The 18669-nt window shown below is 44.2% G+C and overlaps 1 long non-coding RNA gene and 1 pseudogene across 1 annotated transcript; both read left to right on the forward strand.

Annotated features, from left to right (window-relative positions):
• The first annotated feature begins 4096 nt into the window (after positions 1-4096).
• Positions 4097-7902, forward strand: LOC123486938. Its single transcript, XR_006659559.1, has 3 exons — positions 4097-4252; positions 4394-4509; positions 7887-7902. It is a non-coding gene; the product is annotated as an uncharacterized LOC123486938 (long non-coding RNA).
• On the forward strand, positions 4217-18387 carry LOC121563109 (annotated as a pseudogene).
• The last annotated feature ends 282 nt before the right edge of the window (positions 18388-18669 follow it).

An 18669-nucleotide genomic window follows, 5' to 3' on the forward strand; every position in this document is an offset into this window, starting at 1 on the left:
GGGAGTGGGGACATGGTGCCTTCAGGCCTCTGGAGGGTAGAGAATGGACTCAGCGCTGAGGGGAAGTGGGGACATGGTGCCTGCAGGCCTCTGGAGGGTAGAGAATGGACTCAGCGCTGAGGGGAAGTGGGGACATGGTGCCTGCAGGCCTCTGGAGGGTAGAGAATGGACTCAGCGCTGAGGGGGAGTGGGGACATGGTGCCTGCAGGCCTCTGGAGGGTAGAGAATGGACTCAGCTCTGAGGGGGAGTGGGGACATGGTGCCTGCAGGCCTCTGGAGGGTAGAGAATGGACTCAGCGCTGAGGGGAAGTGGGGTCATGGTGCCTGTGGGCCTCTGGAGGGGTAGAGAATGGACTCAGCGCTGAGGGGAGTGGGGGACATGGTGCCTTCAGGCCTCTGGAGGGTAGAGAATGGACTCAGCGCTGAGGGGAAGTGGGGACATGGTGCCTGCAGGCCTCTGGAGGGTAGAGAATGGACTCAGCGCTGAGGGGAAGTGGGGACATGGTGCCTGCAGGCCTCTGGAGGGTAGAGAATGGACTCAGCGCTGAGGGGAAGTGGGGACATGGTGCCTGTGTTCTCTGCTGCTGCACCGTTGCCATGGCAACCATTTTTGTTTGTCTGCTGCTGTTGCTAGCTAGCTCTGATTTAGCTAAAAAAAAAAACATCAAAAAGAGTGTAAAATCTTCACACAAAAAAACAGAAGATATGTTTAACGTTAGAGGCCGTGCTCCTTTTTGGTTTACTCACTCAGTTTGGTCGTTTTATGTAGCTGTATTAACTCCCTTGCTAGGTTTGTTCTAGCAAAAATGTCTGGCTAGATTGTTAGCCTGCTGGCTAGGTTTTTGTTGTGTAGCTAGCTAGTGAGAGTCAAAACTTCTTAATTTGAGGTGCAAAGTTAATTTTTTTCTATTCTGATTGAATAGAGTTGTTGTTCATCACTTATTTTCTTGAATTCTTTTTAGATTCGAGTGTTTATCTCATTCTAAAAACAAAAAAACAGAGAAATAAATCAGGAGCTCACGTTGAGCATGTCTGTAGCTCTCTCTCTCTCCTTCTCAACACACAATAATACACTACAGTCTCTGCTAAGTGCATTAGTCATATTGGCACAGGGAGTAGAGGGGAAGATACTGTACATAGTGTCAGGTTCAATCCCTGCTGGGACTACCTGTCCCCCCCTAATCACTACAACACAGGGAGGAGAGGGAAGATACGTAGTGTCAGGTTCAATCCCTGCTGGGAGGTGTATTTAACGTGGTTTTCCAACAGCAAGGCTCAGATCAACAGGGCAGTGTTGCCATAGATGCGGTAAAGAGTTTAATGGAACGCAGACTGTGGGGGGATAGAAAATGAACGCTGGATTGCCGCACAATCATCAAATCTGATCTAACATAGTGCATATTCGTCAAATCCGTCATGATTTATGTATTGTAACAGGCCCACAATGTGGTTACTAAAGTCCAATTTTGATATATTTGGCTGTTTTCGCTGCTTAACATTTAAAGTTGTCCCTTTTCAGATTTAGAAGAAGTGACTGCTAAATGCTAACTCCCGTTCGTATAAGCTGTTAGCATAGCTAGCATACAGAAATCGGTGGTGGTCCTAGTCAAAGTCGTTTTTTAACTGTAATGCAGTTGATTGGTAATGATGACATGAACATGTATTGGGGCTGACGTCCATCCAAACATTATACTCTGATTTCTACCTCAACATAGTGTGAAATACATATATAGACAACAGCCTAAATGTAGGGTAATTTAGCTGGGAGGCGATGAGGAGATTGGGGATCTTTCCCCCGTGTGTTTCCATGGCAATTCCATTGTTTTGGTCGAGGTCCATTGACCTCTTGACCACATCTATTGTTTATAAAAAGTTATTCTTTATAATATCTAAATAAACATGTCTCCAACCCCCATATCACCCACTCACTAACTAATATCATACGTGTGCACATTGTATAATCAGTTAGTGGAGAGAGAGAGACTAATATTACATTCATTTGTACTGTATATATCCACAGTATGAATCACGGCAACGTTTTTTCTCCTGTTTCTGCTATGTTTTTGGTCACGTTCGCATGGGTCAAACAGAAACCCCCTAATGATTGGTTGACGATAGAGCCTCCCACAATGCAGGCGATGGCTGCAGGAGGAAGCTGGGGAAGAGCACGGAGAGAGATACTCATCTTTCCATCTGTGCCATTATAGCATCTGTGACAACACGGGCAGCGACATTGAGGCTATCGCCATTGTAATAATAATAATAATAATAATAATATGCCATTTAGCAGACGCTTTTATCCAAAGCGCCTTACAGGCATTTTTACTTTCGTATTGTTAAGGAGTGCATTGTCTTCTTCACGATTGGCTGATCCCTCCCGATGACCCTTGGACATGACTCCAGCAGGGTCACCAGGAAGGATCAGCCAATGAAGCAAGTCCCACCCAGTTGACTACCAGAGGAGGCTGGTGGAAGCAGCTGTAGGAGGACGGGCTCATTGTAATGGCTGGAATGTTTTTTTAAATGGAGCGGTATCAAACACATATTGAAACCACATATTTGACTCTCTTCCATTTATTCCATTCCAGCCATTACAATGAGCAGCTCCTCCCACCAGCCTCCTCTGCCCGTGATCATATAACCTTTTGGCCACTAGAGGCCTCTATCATTCTCTATGGTGAAGAGCAGCTAGTCCTCTATCATTCTCTATGGTGAAGAGCAGCTAGACCTCTATCATTCTCTATGGTGAAGAGCAGCTAGGGCTCTATCATTCTCTATGGTGAAGAGCAGCTAGGCCTCTATCATTCTCTATGGTGAAGAGCAGCTAGGCCTCTATCATTCTCTATGGTGAAGAGCAGCTAGTCCTCTATCATTCTCTATGGTGAAGAGCAGCTAGGCCTCTATCATTCTCTATGGTGAAGAGCAGCTAGTCCTCTATCATTCTCTATGGTGAAGAGCAGCTAGTCCTCTATCATTCTCTCTATGGTGAAGAGCAGCTAGTCCTCTATCATTCTCTATGGTGAAGAGCAGCTAGGCCTCTATCATTCTCTATGGTGAAGAGCAGCTAGTGCTCTATCATTCTCCTATGGTGAAGAGCAGCTAGTCCTCTATCATCTCTCTATGGTGAAGGGCAGCTAGGCCTCTATCATTCTCTATGGTGAAGAGCAGCTAGTCCTCTATCATTCTCTATGGTGAAGAGCAGCTAGGCCTCTATCATTCTCTATGGTGAAGAGCAGCTAGTCCTCTATCATTCTCTATGGTGAAGAGCAGCTAGGCCTCTATCATTCTCTATGGTGAAGAGCAGCTAGGCCTCTATCATTCTCTATGGTGAAGAGCAGCTAGGCCTCTATCATTCTCTATGGTGAAGAGCAGCTAGTCCTCTATCATTCTCAATGGTGAAGAGCAGCTAGGCCTCTATCATTCTCTATGGTGAAGAGCAGCTAGGCCTCTATCATTCTCTATGGTGAAGAGCAGCTAGTCCTCTATCATTCTCTATGGTGAAGAGCAGCTACAGAATGTTGCTGTTCTCTGCAGTCAAAACTTCATGACTTTGATCACATTATTTTTTTGTAAAGTTCATGCAGTGAACGGCTGTGTTCGAGAGGATCAAAACGCAATGTATCATGGGTAAAATTGTGAATGACTGACTGATCTACAAATAACGAGTCATCATTTATGATGCAAGGTGATTTGTAGATCAAGTCAGTCGGCAGTCGTTTTGATGCTCTCGAACAAGGCCATCGTGTAGTGAAGTCGGGACCGTTTCTATCCCACTGATGCAAAGACTTGGACCATCTGACAAAAGTGATCTGCTCGAACGCGCCCATAACCCACCAAACTCTCAGTTTGGCTACTGAAGCTTCCACTTGTGTGTGTCGGGATTGGATCAGTCCACCTTTTAAACTGCTCGTGAAAACTAACTACACAGAACACCTCACACACACCTCTCTCTCTCGCTCACACACACACACACACCCCAATACTTCACTGCAATATTTATTGTCTTGTTTACAAACGAGGCGAGGCTACGGGAGGATCTAGTGGCTGTTTCTCCGGTTCTCGCGCACCCCTCCGAACCGCACAATGGAATATGACCGGCAGCATATGAAGCGGGTGCACGCGCACCGTGTGATCATATAGCACCCAATTCAGCAGCTGGTTGCAGCAGAGAACATTTAACAAACAGACCGACATACCGGACCGAACCTTACCGAACATGATGGAGTGGCAACCAATGGAGATCAACCCGGAGGTAGAGACTCATCTTAATAAATATGTTGTTGTTATAATAAGTCTATCATAAGACTGAAAGTTAAAATACGCGCCTGCTCTGTTCCAACGCTCTCTCATTGTTTGTCTAATGTCTCCTTCTGTGTGTCTGTCTGTGTTTCAGATGCTGAACAAGGTGTGTGTATAATATATCGCCGAGTCATACCAGATATGATGACAGTATTCATGTCCAGTTGTATATGACGTTATAACCAGACAACAGGACATTATAATCTACAGGTAGGTTATTATGGACTTGGCCCGGTCGGAGTTAAAACTACTAGTTGGCATCAGATGATCATCTAATAATCATGTAAACAGCAGAGCGACAGATGTACAGAAGGTGAAACAGCCGTTAGAATATAGCCTAGCCCTAGTAGGCAACCGTCTGTCTCCCCGGTAGCATCTCTGCCACTACGGGCCTCGGGCCCCACCCGGTGTCTAGGATACAGGGCGTGGTCGGTCGGATGGATGGATGGGGAGAGAGAGGGCGACAGACTAAAGATCAATATGTCTCTGGGTCTGATTTGAAGTTCATCGCTATTCATTTGGGACAGGCAGCGGTGCGGTAATGTTCTGATAAAGACGTTAGAACAGCGAAGATATGCGTAGTGACTATAATATTATTGCTGTATTTTAATGAGGCCTGTTCTGTCGAGTCATCATGGAGGTTTAGTGTCCATTACCACGGAGGGTTTCAAGTCGGGCTCCTGGTTCGACCCTCTCTTCTGACGGACATTTAACTGATACGGAAGCCAGGTATAAACGCCAACGCTCTGTAAATCAAATCACATTTTATTGGTCACATACACATATTTAGCAGATGTTAATGCAGATGTAGCGAAATGCATGTGTTCCTAGCTCCAACAGTGCAGTAGTATCTAACTATTCACAACAATACACACAAATCTAAAAGTAAAAAAATTGAATTAAGAAATATATAAATATTAGGATGAGCAATGTCGGAGTGGCATTGACTAAAATACAGTAGAATAGAATACAGTATATACATATGAAATGAGTAAAGCAGTATGTAAACATTATTAAAGTGACTAGTGTTCCATTATTAAAGTGGCCAGTGATTCCATGTCTAGGGCAGCAGCCTCTAAGGTGCAGGGTTCAGTAACCGGGTGGTAGCCGGCTAGTGATGGCTATTTAACAGTCTGATGGCCTTGAGATAGAAGCTGTTTTTCAGTCTCTCGGTCCCAGCTTTGATGCACCTGTACTGACCTCGCCTTCTGGATGGTAGCGGGGTGAACAGGCAGTGGCTCGGGTGGTTGATGTCCTTGATGATCTTTTGGCCTTCCTGTGACATCGGGTGCTGTAGGTGTCCTGGAGGGCAGGTAGTTCGTCCCCGGTAATGCGTTTGGCAGACCGCACCACCCTCTGGAGAGCCCTGCGGTTGCGGGTGGTGCAGTTGCCGTACCAGGCGGTGATACAGCCCAACAGGATGCTCTCAATTGTGCATCTGTAAACGTTTGAGGGTCTTAGGGCCCAAGCCAAATTCTTTCAGCCTCTCGAGGTTGAAGAGGCTCTGTTGCGCCTTCTTCACCACACTGTCTGTGTGGGTGGACCATTTCAGATTGGCAGTGACGTGTACACAGAGGAACTTGACGCTTTAGGCCTACATTCTACTGTGTATGTATGTATGTATGTATGTATGTGTATATATATATATATATGAGTATAGTGATGGCATTGACTGGGTGAGTTCCAGATACTGTTCTAGGTGTTCTGGTTGTTCTAATCTATCATGTTGGTGTTGAGCTCTGTTCTAGGTGTTCTGGGTGTTCTAATCTATCATGTTGGTCTGGAGCTCTGTTCTAGGTGTTCTGGTTGTTCTAATCTATCATGTTGGTGTTGAGCTCTGTTCTAGGTGTTCTGGTGTTCTAATCTATCATGTTGGTGTGGAGCTCTGTTCTGGGTGTTCTGGGTGTTCTAATCTGTCATGTTGGTGTGGAGCTCTGTTCTAGGTGTTCTAATCTATCATGTTGGTGTTGAGCTCTGTTCTAGGTGTTCTGGTGTTCTAATCTATCATGTTGGTGTTGAGCTCTGTTCTAGGTGTTCTGGTTGTTCTAATCTATCATGTTGGTGTGGAGCTCTGTTCTAGGTGTTCTGGTTGTTCTAATCTATCATGTTGGTGTTGAGCTCTGTTCTAGGTGTTCTGGTGTTCTAATCTATCATGTTGGTGTTGAGCTCTGTTCTAGGTGTTCTGGTTGTTCTAATCTATCATGTTGGTGTTGAGCTCTGTTCTAGGTGTTCTGGGTGTTCTAATCTATCATGTTGGTCTGGAGCTCTGTTCTAGGTGTTCTGGTTGTTCTAATCTATCATGTTGGTGTTGAGCTCTGTTCTAGGTGTTCTGGTTGTTCTAATCTATCATGTTGGTGTTGAGCTCTGTTCTAGGTGTTCTGGTTGTTCTAATCTATCATGTTGGTGTTGAGCTCTGTTCTAGGTGTTCTGGTTGTTCTAATCTATCATGTTGGTGTTGAGCTCTGTTCTAGGTGTTCTGGTTGTTCTAATCTATCATGTTGGTGTTGAGCTCTGTTCTGGGTGTTCTGGTTGTTCTAATCTATCATGTTGGTGTGGAGCTCTGTTCTAGGTGTTCTGGTGTTCTAATCTATCATGTTGGTGTTGAGCTCTGTTCTAGGTGTTCTGGTTGTTCTAATCTATCATGTTGGTGTTGAGCTCTGTTCTAGGTGTTCTGGTTGTTCTAATCTATCATGTTGGTGTTGAGCTCTGTTCTAGGTGTTCTGGTGTTCTAATCTATCATGTTGGTGTTGAGCTCTGTTCTGGGTGTTCTGGGTGTTCTAATCTATCATGTTGGTGTGGAGCTCTGTTCTAGGTGTTCTGGTTGTTCTAATCTATCATGTTGGTGTTGAGCTCTGTTCTAGGTGTTCTGGTGTTCTAATCTATCATGTTGGTGTTGAGCTCTGTTCTAGGTGTTCTGGTGTTCTAATCTATCATGTTGGTGTTGAGCTCTGTTCTGGGTGTTCTGGTGTTCTAATCTATCATGTTGGTGTGGAGCTCTGTTCTAGGTGTTCTGGTGTTCTAATCTATCATGTTGGTGTTGAGCTCTGTTCTAGGTGTTCTGGTGTTCTAATCTGTCATGTTGGTGTTGAGCTCTGTTCTAGGTGTTCTGGTGTTCTAATCTATCATGTTGGTGTGGAGCTCTGTTCTAGGTGTTCTGGGTGTTCTAATCTATCATGTTGGTGTTGAGCTCTGTTCTAGGTGTTCTGGTGTTCTAATCTATCATGTTGGTGTTGAGCTCTGTTCTAGGTGTTCTGGTGTTCTAATCTATCATGTTGGTGTTGAGCTCTGTTCTAGGTGTTCTGGGTGTTCTAATCTATCATGTTGGTGTTGAGCTCTGTTCTGGGTGTTCTGGTGTTCTAATCTATCATGTTGGTGTGGAGCTCTGTTCTAGGTGTTCTGGTGTTCTAATCTATCATGTTGGTGTTGAGCTCTGTTCTAGGTGTTCTGGTTGTTCTAATCTGTCATGTTGGTGTTGAGCTCTGTTCTGGGTGTTCTAATCTATCATGTTGGTGTTGAGCTCTGTTCTAGGTGTTCTGTAGAGACTGATGGGAAACGTTAATGTTGTTTGACTGCGCTGTGTGTTGCAGGTGCTCAGTGGGCTGGTGTGTGTGTGGTAGCTGGCGCTTCGTGGATGTGTTGGGCCTGGAGGACGAGGGAGTGTCTTCAGTACCGACTCCCTGCTGTGCTCTCATGCTACTCTTCCCCTGACACAACAGGTAACCATTGATCTAGCAGCACTGTCTTTATCTGTTCTGGGGACCCCAAGGTGGTGCACGTTTTGGTTTTAGCCTTAGTAGCTTGATGATGAGTTGATTCTTTGAATCCGCTGTGTAGTACTAGAGCAAAACCCAAAATGTGCAACACTTGGGGTCCCAGGACCCAGTTTGAAACTCTAATGTAGCGTGATGATGATGATAACGGCGTGTGTTTCAGCATGAGTCGTTCCGGCAGCAGCAGGCTGGGAAGGTGTCGGGGGCTCCAGGCCTCTACTTCCTGAAACAGACGGTGGTCAACTCCTGTGGCACTGTGGCTCTGCTGCACGCAGTTGCCAACAACCCCACCCACATAGAGTACGGTGAGTAGAAAATGGTCCCGCATGGAGCCAAGATGGGGGCAATGTCCGAATACCCATACTTGCGTTCTAAATAGTAGGCTGATTGGGTATGTGAAAATGGAACGTTTATAGTATGTGATATTTAGAAAATGTAGTGCTTTAAATGTCATGATGTCATAGTCATTGGGCTTTACATCTAGTAGAATTCACTGAACACTATTGAGGAAGAGAATGGTCTTTATCTAGTAGAATTCACTGAACACTATTGAGGAAGAGAATGGTCTTTATCTAGTAGAATTCACTGAACACTATTGAGGAAGAGAACGGTCTTTATCTAGTAGAATTCACTGAACACTATTGAGGAAGAGAGCGGTCTTTATCTAGTAGAATTCACTGAACACTATTGAGGAAGAGAACGGTCTTTATCTAGTAGAATTCACTGAACACTATTGAGGAAGAGAATGGTCTTTATCTAGTAGAATTCACTGAACACTATTGAGGAAGAGAATGGTCTTTATCTAGTAGAATTCACTGAACACTATTGAGGAAGAGAATGGTCTTTATCTAGTAGAATTCACTGAACACTATTGAGGAAGAGAATGGTCTTTATCTAGTAGAATTCACTGAACACTATTGAGGAAGAGAATGGTCTTTATCTAGTAGAATTCACTGAACACTATTGAGGAAGAGAATGGTCTTTATCTAGTAGAATTCACTGAACACTATTGAGGAAGAGAATGGTCTTTATCTAGTAGAATTCACTGAACACTATTGAGGAAGAGAATGGTCTTTATCTAGTAGAATTCACTGAACACTATTGAGGAAGAGAATGGTCTTTATCTAGTAGAATTCACTGAACACTATTGAGGAAGAGAATGGTCTTTATCTAGTAGAATTCACAGAACACTATTGAGGAAGAGAACGGTCTTTATCTAGTAGAATTCACTGAACACTATTGAGGAAGAGAACGGTCTTTATCTAGTAGAATTCACTGAACACTATTGAGGAAGAGAACGGTCTTTATCTAGTAGAATTCACTGAACACTATTGAGGAAGAGAACGGTCTTTATCTAGTAGAATTCACTGAACACTATTGAGGAAGAGAATGGTCTTTATCTAGTAGAATTCACTGAACACTATTGAGGAAGAGAATGGTCTTTATCTAGTAGAATTCACTGAACACTATTGAGGAAGAGAATGGTCTTTATCTAGTAGAATTCACTGAACACTATTGAGGAAGAGAACGGTCTTTATCTAGTAGAATTCACTGAACACTATTGAGGAAGAGAAACGGTCTTTATCTAGTAGAATTCACTGAACACTATTGAGGAAGAGAACGGTCTTTATCTAGTAGAATTCACTGGAACACTATTGAGGAAGAGAACGGTCTTTATCTAGTAGAATTCACTGAACACTATTGAGGGAAGAGAATGGTCTTTATCTAGTAGAATTCACTGAACACTATTGAGGAAGAGAATGGTCTTCGGTGTGTTTGACAACAGCTGATAAAATATGTTTTTCTTCTGGGTTTTCTTTATTTAATGTTTTATTATTTTGTATTATAAATGCTTGTTTTCACTAATCAGTCTGTTCTAAATAGTGTGATGAGTTCACAGTATGTAGTTTTAGTAAGTAGTAGGTAAGACAGGTTTCCAGACACAGCCAGTGTGTGGCGTGGCGTGGCGTGGCGTGGCGTGGCGTGTAACAGTGCTCTCTCTGTGCCAGATGGTGACTCTGCTCTGAAGAAGTTTCTAGATGAGACGGCTGACATGACCCCCGCCCAGCGAGCCACACACCTGGAGAACAACCAGGTAACACACACACCTGGAGAACAACCAGGTAACACACACATTCACAGTGATACACACACGCACTGGTCCTCTGTAGCTCAATTGGTAAAGCATGGCACTTGTAACGCCAGGGTAGTGGGTTCGATCCCCGGGACCACCCATACGTAAAAATGTATGCACACATGACTGTAAGTCTCTTTTGGATAAAAGCGTCTGCTAAATGGCATGTTATTATAATACACACACTCACACACACCTTGGTTATGTCCCAATTATCGCTCCTTCCTCCCAAAGTGTGGACTTGTTGTATGGTAGAAATCCAGCCCATGCTTCCTCCACCAACCCAACGCTTGTAGATTTGTAGTGAGCAGTGCACACTTCAGGAGAAAGTAGATATTATGGGGACACGCCTCTAGTCTAGCCTCGTCGTGAACCCGGCTTCCTTAAAACGGGAAGCCTGTGAAGATCCATGTCAGAGATCCGCTAAAGAGCGGTTGGAACCCAGGGTGTAAATCAGTGAAGCCTCACAACACATCAAACCAATCAAATGCCTTCCTTGGGCGGAACTCCAAAGGTGCCACGTTGCTTCCAGAGGCAGTTTGGAACTCGGTAGTGAGTGTTGCAATTGAGGACAGACAGATTTTTTTTTACGCGCTTCAGCACTCGGCGTTTCCGTTCTGTGAGCTTGTGTGGCCTACCACTTCGCGGCTGAGCCGTTGTTGCTCCTAGACATTTCCAATTTACAGTAACAGCATATGGCACCACATGGCAAAATTTAAAACGTCAAGCCATGGGGTACTTCTCTTGCTGAAGTTGTGCCACAGGTTGGCTTTTTATTTGAGACTGGGTTGCCCTTCTACGGGCGTGTGGGGGGAGGTTTTTGAATCTTGCCGTTGGAACTGTCAAACCGTTTTTGCTCACGTCAGACATGAAGCTGCAGTTGTCATCTTGGCCACTAGAGGACGGCAGAGAGCTGCTGGGTTCTCAGATGCATAGCTTTACAGATCAATATGGTGTTGTAACTTATAGGAATACATCATGGATATGTTTACGTTATATATGTTTTTAATTTGTAGGTGCATTCAGAAAGTATTCAGACCCCTTGACTTTTTCCACATTTTGTTACATTACAGCCTTATACTAAAATTGTTTTAAATTGTTTTTTCCCCCTCATCAATCTACACACAATACCCCATAATGACAAAGCAAAAACAGGTTTTGAATTTTTTGCAAATGTCTTAAAAATAATAAACTGAAGTATTACATTTACTTAAGTATTCTGACCCTTTACTCAGTACTTTGTTGAAGCACCTTTGGCAGCGATTACAGCCTTGAGTCTTCTTGGGTATGACGCTACAAGCTTGGCACACCTGTATTTGGGGAGTTTCTCCCATTCTTCTCTGCAGATCCTCTCAAGCTCTGTCAGGTTGGATGGGGAGCGTCGCTGCACAGCTATTTTCAGGTCTCTCCAGAGATGTTCGATCAGGTTTAAGGCCGGGCTCTGGCTGGGCCACTCAAGGACATTCAGAGACTCGTCCTGAAGCCACTTGGCTGTGCATTTAGGGTCGTTGTCCTGTTGGAAGGTGAACCTTCTGAGGTCCTGAGCACTCTGGAGCAGGTTTTCATCAAGGATCTCTCTCTATAATTTGCGGTGTTCATCTTTCCCTCGATCCTGACTAGTCTCCCAGTCCCTGCCGCTGAAAACATCCCCACAGCATGATGCTGCCACCACCATGCTTCACCGTAGGGATGGTGCCAGGTTTCCTCCAGATGTGACACTTGGCATTCAGGCCAAAGAGTTCAATCTTGGTTTCATCAGACCAGAGAATCTTCTTTCTCATGTGGTCCTCTGTAGCTCAATTGGTAGAGCATGGCACTTGTAACGCCAGGGTAGTGGGTTCGATCCCCGGGACCACCCATACGTAAAAATGTATGCGCACATGACTAAGTCGCTTTGGATAAAAGCGTCTGCTACATTTTACATTTTTAGTCATGTAGTAGATGCTCTTATCCAGAGCGACTTACATGAGCAATTAGGGTTAAGTGCCTTGCTCAAGGGCACATCGACAGATTTTTCACTTAGTTGGCTCGGGGATTAGAACCAGCAACCTTTCGGTTACTGGCACAACGCTCTTAACCACTAAGCTACCTGCCGCCCCATGAATGGCATATTATATTATTATCATGGTCTGAGAGTCCTTTTGGTGCCTTTTGGCAAACTCCAAGCAGGCTGTCATGCGCTTTTTACTGAGGAGTGGCTTCCTTCTGGCCACTCTACCATAAAGGCCTGATTGGTGGAGTGCTGCAGAGATGGTTGTCCTTCTGGAAGGTTCTCCAATCTCCACAGAGCAACTCTGGGGCTCTGCCAAAGTGACCATCGGGTTCTTGGTCACCTCCCTGACCAAGGCCCTTCTCCCCCGATTGCTCAGTTTGGCCGGGCGGCCAGCTCTAGGAAGAGTCTTGGTGGTTCCAAACTTCTTCCATTTAAGAATGATGGAGGCCACTGTGTTCTTGGGGACCTTCAATGCTGCAGAAATGTTTTGGTGCCTGTCCCCAGATCTGTGCCTCGACACAATCCTGTCTTGGAGCTCTACGGACAATTCCTTCGACCTCATGGGTTGGTTTTTGCTCTGACATGCACTGTCAATTGTGGGACCTTATATAGACAGGTGTGTGCCTTTCCAAATCATGTCCAATCAATAGTATTTACCACAGGTGGACTCCAATCAATCAAGTTGTAGAAACATCTCAAGGATGATCAATGGAAACAGGATGCACCTGACCTCAATTTGGAGTCTCATAGCAAAGGGTCTGAATACTTATGTAAATAAGGTATTTCTGTTTATTTTATTTTACACATTAGCAAAAATGTCTGAACCTGGTTTCGCTTTGTCATTATGGGGTATTGTGTGTAGATTGAGGAAAACAATTAATTTAATCAATTTTAGAATAAGGCTGTAACATAACAAAATGTGGAAAAAGTCAAGGGGTCTGAATACTTTGCGAAGGCACTGTATGTTTTTAATGTAGATGTGTAGAGACCTGTATGTCAGTGCCATTTATGATGAGGGAGGACAATTTCATTTATTTATGAGCATGGCCTTATTTCTATTACAGCATATTGGAATTACTGTCATTCATATTCCATTCACCCAGTTCAATGTAACATCGATAGGTTTAGGCTACTACATGATACTCGAATCTTCCCTATACCCATCATGAGGTTGCTACAACCTAGCCTATGAATGGAAGTTTACAACATAGGTGCACACAGAGAATTTTTGAATAATCAAGGTGACAGACAGTGACACATTCAACACCTCCTTGCACACTCTTGCCTGCATCTAGGTCTAACAGTTGCAAACGAGAGTTTCTATTGGACAAATTCAGGTATTTTTTTTTTTATCCCTGTTTTGTTTTCTTCCGTCTAGAAACGTTTTTCAACAGAACAGGCGTAATGAATACACCCCTGATCACCCGTAAACACAGTTCACTTTCATAGCAGCCACGTTGTATACCTTCTCACCTCTATGCGCTCTTCTCCTCTCACATTTTCCATTCGCTTGTGGACTTCAATGAACAACGCATCAGCTGTATGTGACCAGGTGAAAAAACCTTTCCAAGCCAAACCATGTCATAACTGCTACAAACAGCCTACATCACTGTCACCATATTAGCTAAAGTCACGTCATAGTCAACGTAGCTAATAGAACTAACGCCTTAGTAAACCCGCTACAATCATGCAGTAACGTTAGTGTACAGTCAGTAAGCAGTTTAGCAATAAATTAATAAAACCAAAAGCTTACATTGACTTGGAAGAGTTCCAGTGTTGTGTTGGATAGTCATAGCCAGCTAGCTAACATAGCATCCCTCTGTTTGAGCTGGGTGTTTGAGTAACTAAACTAGCCAGCTGCATTTGCTAGCTAAGTAAGTGAAACACAACATGAAAAAAATGACTCTCTATAGCTCTCTTGCTTCTCCTTCATTTTTGAATAAATTAATTTGTTAAACTGTTCAACTATTGTCTTTCGCTCTCTTTGAGTCAACTACTCACCACATTTTATGCACTGCAGTGCTAGCTAGCTGTAGCTTATGCTTTCAGTACTAGATTAATTCTCTGATCCTTTGATTGGGTGGACAACATGTCAGTTCATGCTGCAAGAGCTCTGATAGGTTGGATGACGTCCTCCGGAAGTTGTCATAATTACTGTGTAAGTCTATGGAAGGGGGGTGAGAACCAAGGGTCTCCTAGGTTTTGTATTGAAGGCAATGTACCAAGAGGAGGACGGAAGCTAGCTGTCCTCCGGCTACACCATGGTGCTACCCTACAGAGTGCTGTTGAGGCTACTGTAGACCTTCATTACAAAACAGTGTGTTTTAATCAATTATTTGCTGACTCAAATATATTTAGTGTAGTTTAATCAAAAAAATGATAAGATTCTTCAATGTTTTACCATTTTATTTGTATGGAATTCACTGAGGATGGTCCTCCCCTTCCTCTTCTGAGGAGCCTCCACTTCTGTATATGTCTACATATGTTTTGTGTGTGTATATAATATATATTCTATAATCTCTGTTTAATGTAGATGTGTATATATTGCTGTCTCTTGCAGGCCATCAGAGAGGCTCATGATGAAGTGTCGGCACAGGGCCAGTGCAGGGTGAGAACACACAATGCAACATAAGGACCACCTCCAGATGTTACTGTGTATTTATCTATACATGTATCATTTCATATTTTATTCTCTCCCTCTCTCCTACCCCCTTTCTCTCCTACCCCCTTTCTCTCCTACCCTCTTTCTCTCCTACCCTCTTTCTCTCCTACCCTCTTTCTCTTTCAGGTGGAGGCAGATAAAGTGAACTTCCATTTTATCACCTTCGTCAATGTGAAAGGACAGCTTTATGAGCTGGGTGAGTGTATGGCTGAGTCTGCTTTATGAGCTGGGTGAGTGTATGGCTGAGTCTGCTTTATGAGCTGGGTGAGTGTATGGCTGAGTCTGCTTTATGAGCTGGGTGAGTGTATGGCTGAGTCTCAGTTTTCTCCCCAGGTGTGTATCTCTCCCCTTTCTCACGGTGTGTGTTAATGATGTGTTGTGTAGATGGTAGGATGGAGGGACCGGTGAACCATGGAACCACCAAGGATGACTCCTTCATCAAGGTACGTTCCTCTTCCATTCATCTAATCCCAGTAGACCTGTGCACCTTCAGCCAACGTATCAAACTGTGTAAAGGCAGAATTTTTTTTAAATATTTTTTATTTTTTTACCCTACGGAGACGAGCCCTACAGAGCGTTTTCCGTCACAAAAAAGAGGGCGTCTCCTTGTAGTGGGTTCCGACATTTTGACGTACTCCCGTGCCATGTGATAACTGGAACGTGCCGGATCATCCCTTCCGTAGCCACGGGGACAGTGTTGGCAATTAAGCTTGATTTGGTTCCTTGATCTGATCTATAGGCTAGGCATCAAAGTAGCCTATTTTTGCATTGATAAGCAAATATAATCTCAACAAGTGTTCAAACAATAAACCAAACAACATTGTAGCCTTTATTAGAATCCTCCCAAAATGTATTTTGTTTAGAAGTATAACTAGTGATTCCAGGTTATTGGTAAAACGGCTGCGATGTGCTTTTTCTCTGCGATCAAAACCACGACATTCTACAGTTAGCTGATATGGGGAGTGAATACCTTCAAGCAGTATATGAAACAGGGATAATGTTGTAGGTTACACTGGCAAGTATAAGAATATTTGCCAGGGCGTATTATTTAATTATTAATCTGGTTATTTCACATGGAGATGTGTGTGAAGCTAAAAGGCTAACTAGCTTGCTGTGTTTAGCCATCTTGGAGATGAGGAAGCTAAAAGGCTAACTTGCTTGCTGTGTTTAGCCATCTTGGAGATATGGGAAGCTAAAAGGCTAACTTGCTTGCTGTGTTTAGCCATCTTGGAGATATGGGAAGCTAAAGGCTAACTAGCTTGCTGTGTTTAGCCATCTTGGAGATGTGTGAAGCTAAAAGGCTAACTAGCTTGCTGTGTTTAGCCAACTTGGAGATGAGGGAAGCTAAAAGGCTAACTAGCTTGCAGTGTTTAGCCAACTTGGAGATGAGGGAAGCTAAAAGGCTAACTAGCTTGCTGTGTTTAGCCATCTTGGAGATGAGGGAAGCTAAAAGGCTAACTAGCTTGCTGTGTTTAGCCATCTTGGAGATGAGGGAAGCTAAAAGGCTAACTAGCTTGCTGTGTTTAGCCATCTTGGAGATGAGGGAAGACTAGACAAAATATTTATTTTGCTTTCACCACATGAGAAGACCACAAGGACCTCTGTCGCCCTCTTGTAAATGTTGCTATTTGGGAGTCTGGACCGGTGAGGTATCATGTTACCAAAAGGTGCATGTTGCTCTAAAACATCTACCCCCCACCCAGCACAGCAGGCCTGTAGATCTATGCAGGTGAAGCTTGTAGAAAGCTTCTGGAAATTGTAGTGTGGGCCTCCATTTGTACATTGGGAAGACGTCACCGAGACATCAGAATATAATGTTGATGCCTGGCCAACATCTAAACTATGTAGTATATAGGCATTCTAAATACATCTGCAAGACGTCTGGCCAATGAGCTAATATGTAGGCATTCTAAATACATCTTCCAGACGTCTGTTTACTTGGCCAGAGGGTTATGCGCTATCTGGGATGTTCATTTACTGTTAACTGATCATCTACCACCTATGACATTTGAGTCATTTAGCAGACGCTCTTATCCAGAGCTACAGTTAGTGCATTCATATTCTGTCTCTCTCTGTCTCTCTGTCTCTGTCTCTCTCTGTCTCTCTGTCTCTCTCCCCAGGATGCAGCCAGGGTGTGTCGGGGTTTTGTGGAGAGAGGGGAGGGAGAGGTCCGCTTCTCTGCTGTAGCTCTCTGTCACACCTAAAGACCCAGGACACACTTGCACCACACACACACACCTCTCTCTCTCTCACACACACACACACACACACACACATGCCCGGTATGCACTGGAAACATACCGTTTGCACTCTGCCCACACACTCCGCAGCACACATGCGTAGATAGTAGTTTGCACAAGCCTGGTGTATGTCATGATGATGTCACTACTGATGAACTTTGTCTGCTGTACTCTGTTTATTTCTATGTCAGATCTCACCACTGCTAGACTGTCTTAATCTGGAGACATGGAACGGATAAGTGCCTTTAGTGGCAAAACGAGTGAAAGAGAGAGAGAAAGGGGGGGGGGACTGAGGAGAAAGGAGTGGAGAGAGGCAGTGAGGTGTTCTAAGGAGGTTATTGCAGCAGTCTGACTGGTGACGCTGCTGCTGGTTCTCCAAGAGAAAGGAGTGCACTACGTCTGGTTCTCCAAGAGAAAGGAGTGCACTACGTGGAGGAAAGGGAGCCTTTTGGGCTGCAGCCTGTGAGATGTCTGCTGCTGCTGGTTCTCCAAGAGAAAGGAGTGCACTACGTCTGGTTCTCCAAGAGAAAGGAGTGCACTACGTCTGGTTCTCCAAGAGAAAGGAGTGCATTACGTCTGGTTCTCCAAGAGAAAGGAGTGCACTACGTCTGGTTCTCCAAGAGAAAGGAGTGCACTACGTCTGGTTCTCCAAGAGAAAGGAGTGCACTACGTCTGGTTCTCCAAGAGAAAGGAGTGCACTACGTGGGGGAAAGGGAGCCTTTTGAGCTGCAGCCTGTGAGATGTCAGTGATTATTTTAAGGCTTCCTGTTTTTCTGCTGCCTGACCCTGACCCTGACCCTAACCCCGACCCTGACCCCTGACCCCTGACCCTGACTCCTCAGTTCTCTGCTCTGTTTCTAACAGCTGTTACAACGTCAGACTACAACGTTAGGATGACGTTGTCAGGATGACACTGTTACTGTGTTAGGATGACGTTGTTACTACGTTAGGATGACGTTGTTACTGTGTTAGGATGACGTTGTCAGGATGACACTGTTACTGTGTTAGGATGACGTTGTTACTGTGTTAGGATGACGTTGTTACTACGTTAGGATGACGTTGTCAGGATGACGTTGTTACTGTGTTAGGATGACGTTGTCAGGATGACACTGTTACTGTGTTAGGATGACGTTGTCAGGATGACACTGTTACTGTGTTAGGATGACGTTGTTACTACGTTAGGATGACGTTGTCAGGATGACACTGTAACAATGTTGTTGGCTGTGCTTTGCCTTTCTGCCTCTTCCTGTTCTAGTGCTGCTGTCTGCCAATAAACCAAACTACACACACCTCCGCTACTCCCTCTCTGTCTCTGTGTGTGTGTGTGTGTGTGTGTAATTATTGACTGCTCTCGTTACTGTAATTGAGCAGCTTTTCAGAGTACTATTTTACTTCTACTTCAGTAAAATGTTAAAGTAACTTCTACTTGAGTAGGGTGTTTCAGGACTCTTTCATCCTGATAGTTTCAAACATGTTTGATTTTATCGGCACAAAATCGGCAATGCTCTTGTGTGCAGTTGTGTAAAAATACTTTAAAGTACTTCTTAAGTAGTATCTGTACTTTACTATTT

This window comes from Coregonus clupeaformis, unplaced genomic scaffold (genome assembly GCF_020615455.1).
Source record: "Coregonus clupeaformis isolate EN_2021a unplaced genomic scaffold, ASM2061545v1 scaf1358, whole genome shotgun sequence".
In the NCBI taxonomy this organism is placed as follows: Eukaryota; Metazoa; Chordata; class Actinopteri; order Salmoniformes; family Salmonidae; genus Coregonus; species Coregonus clupeaformis.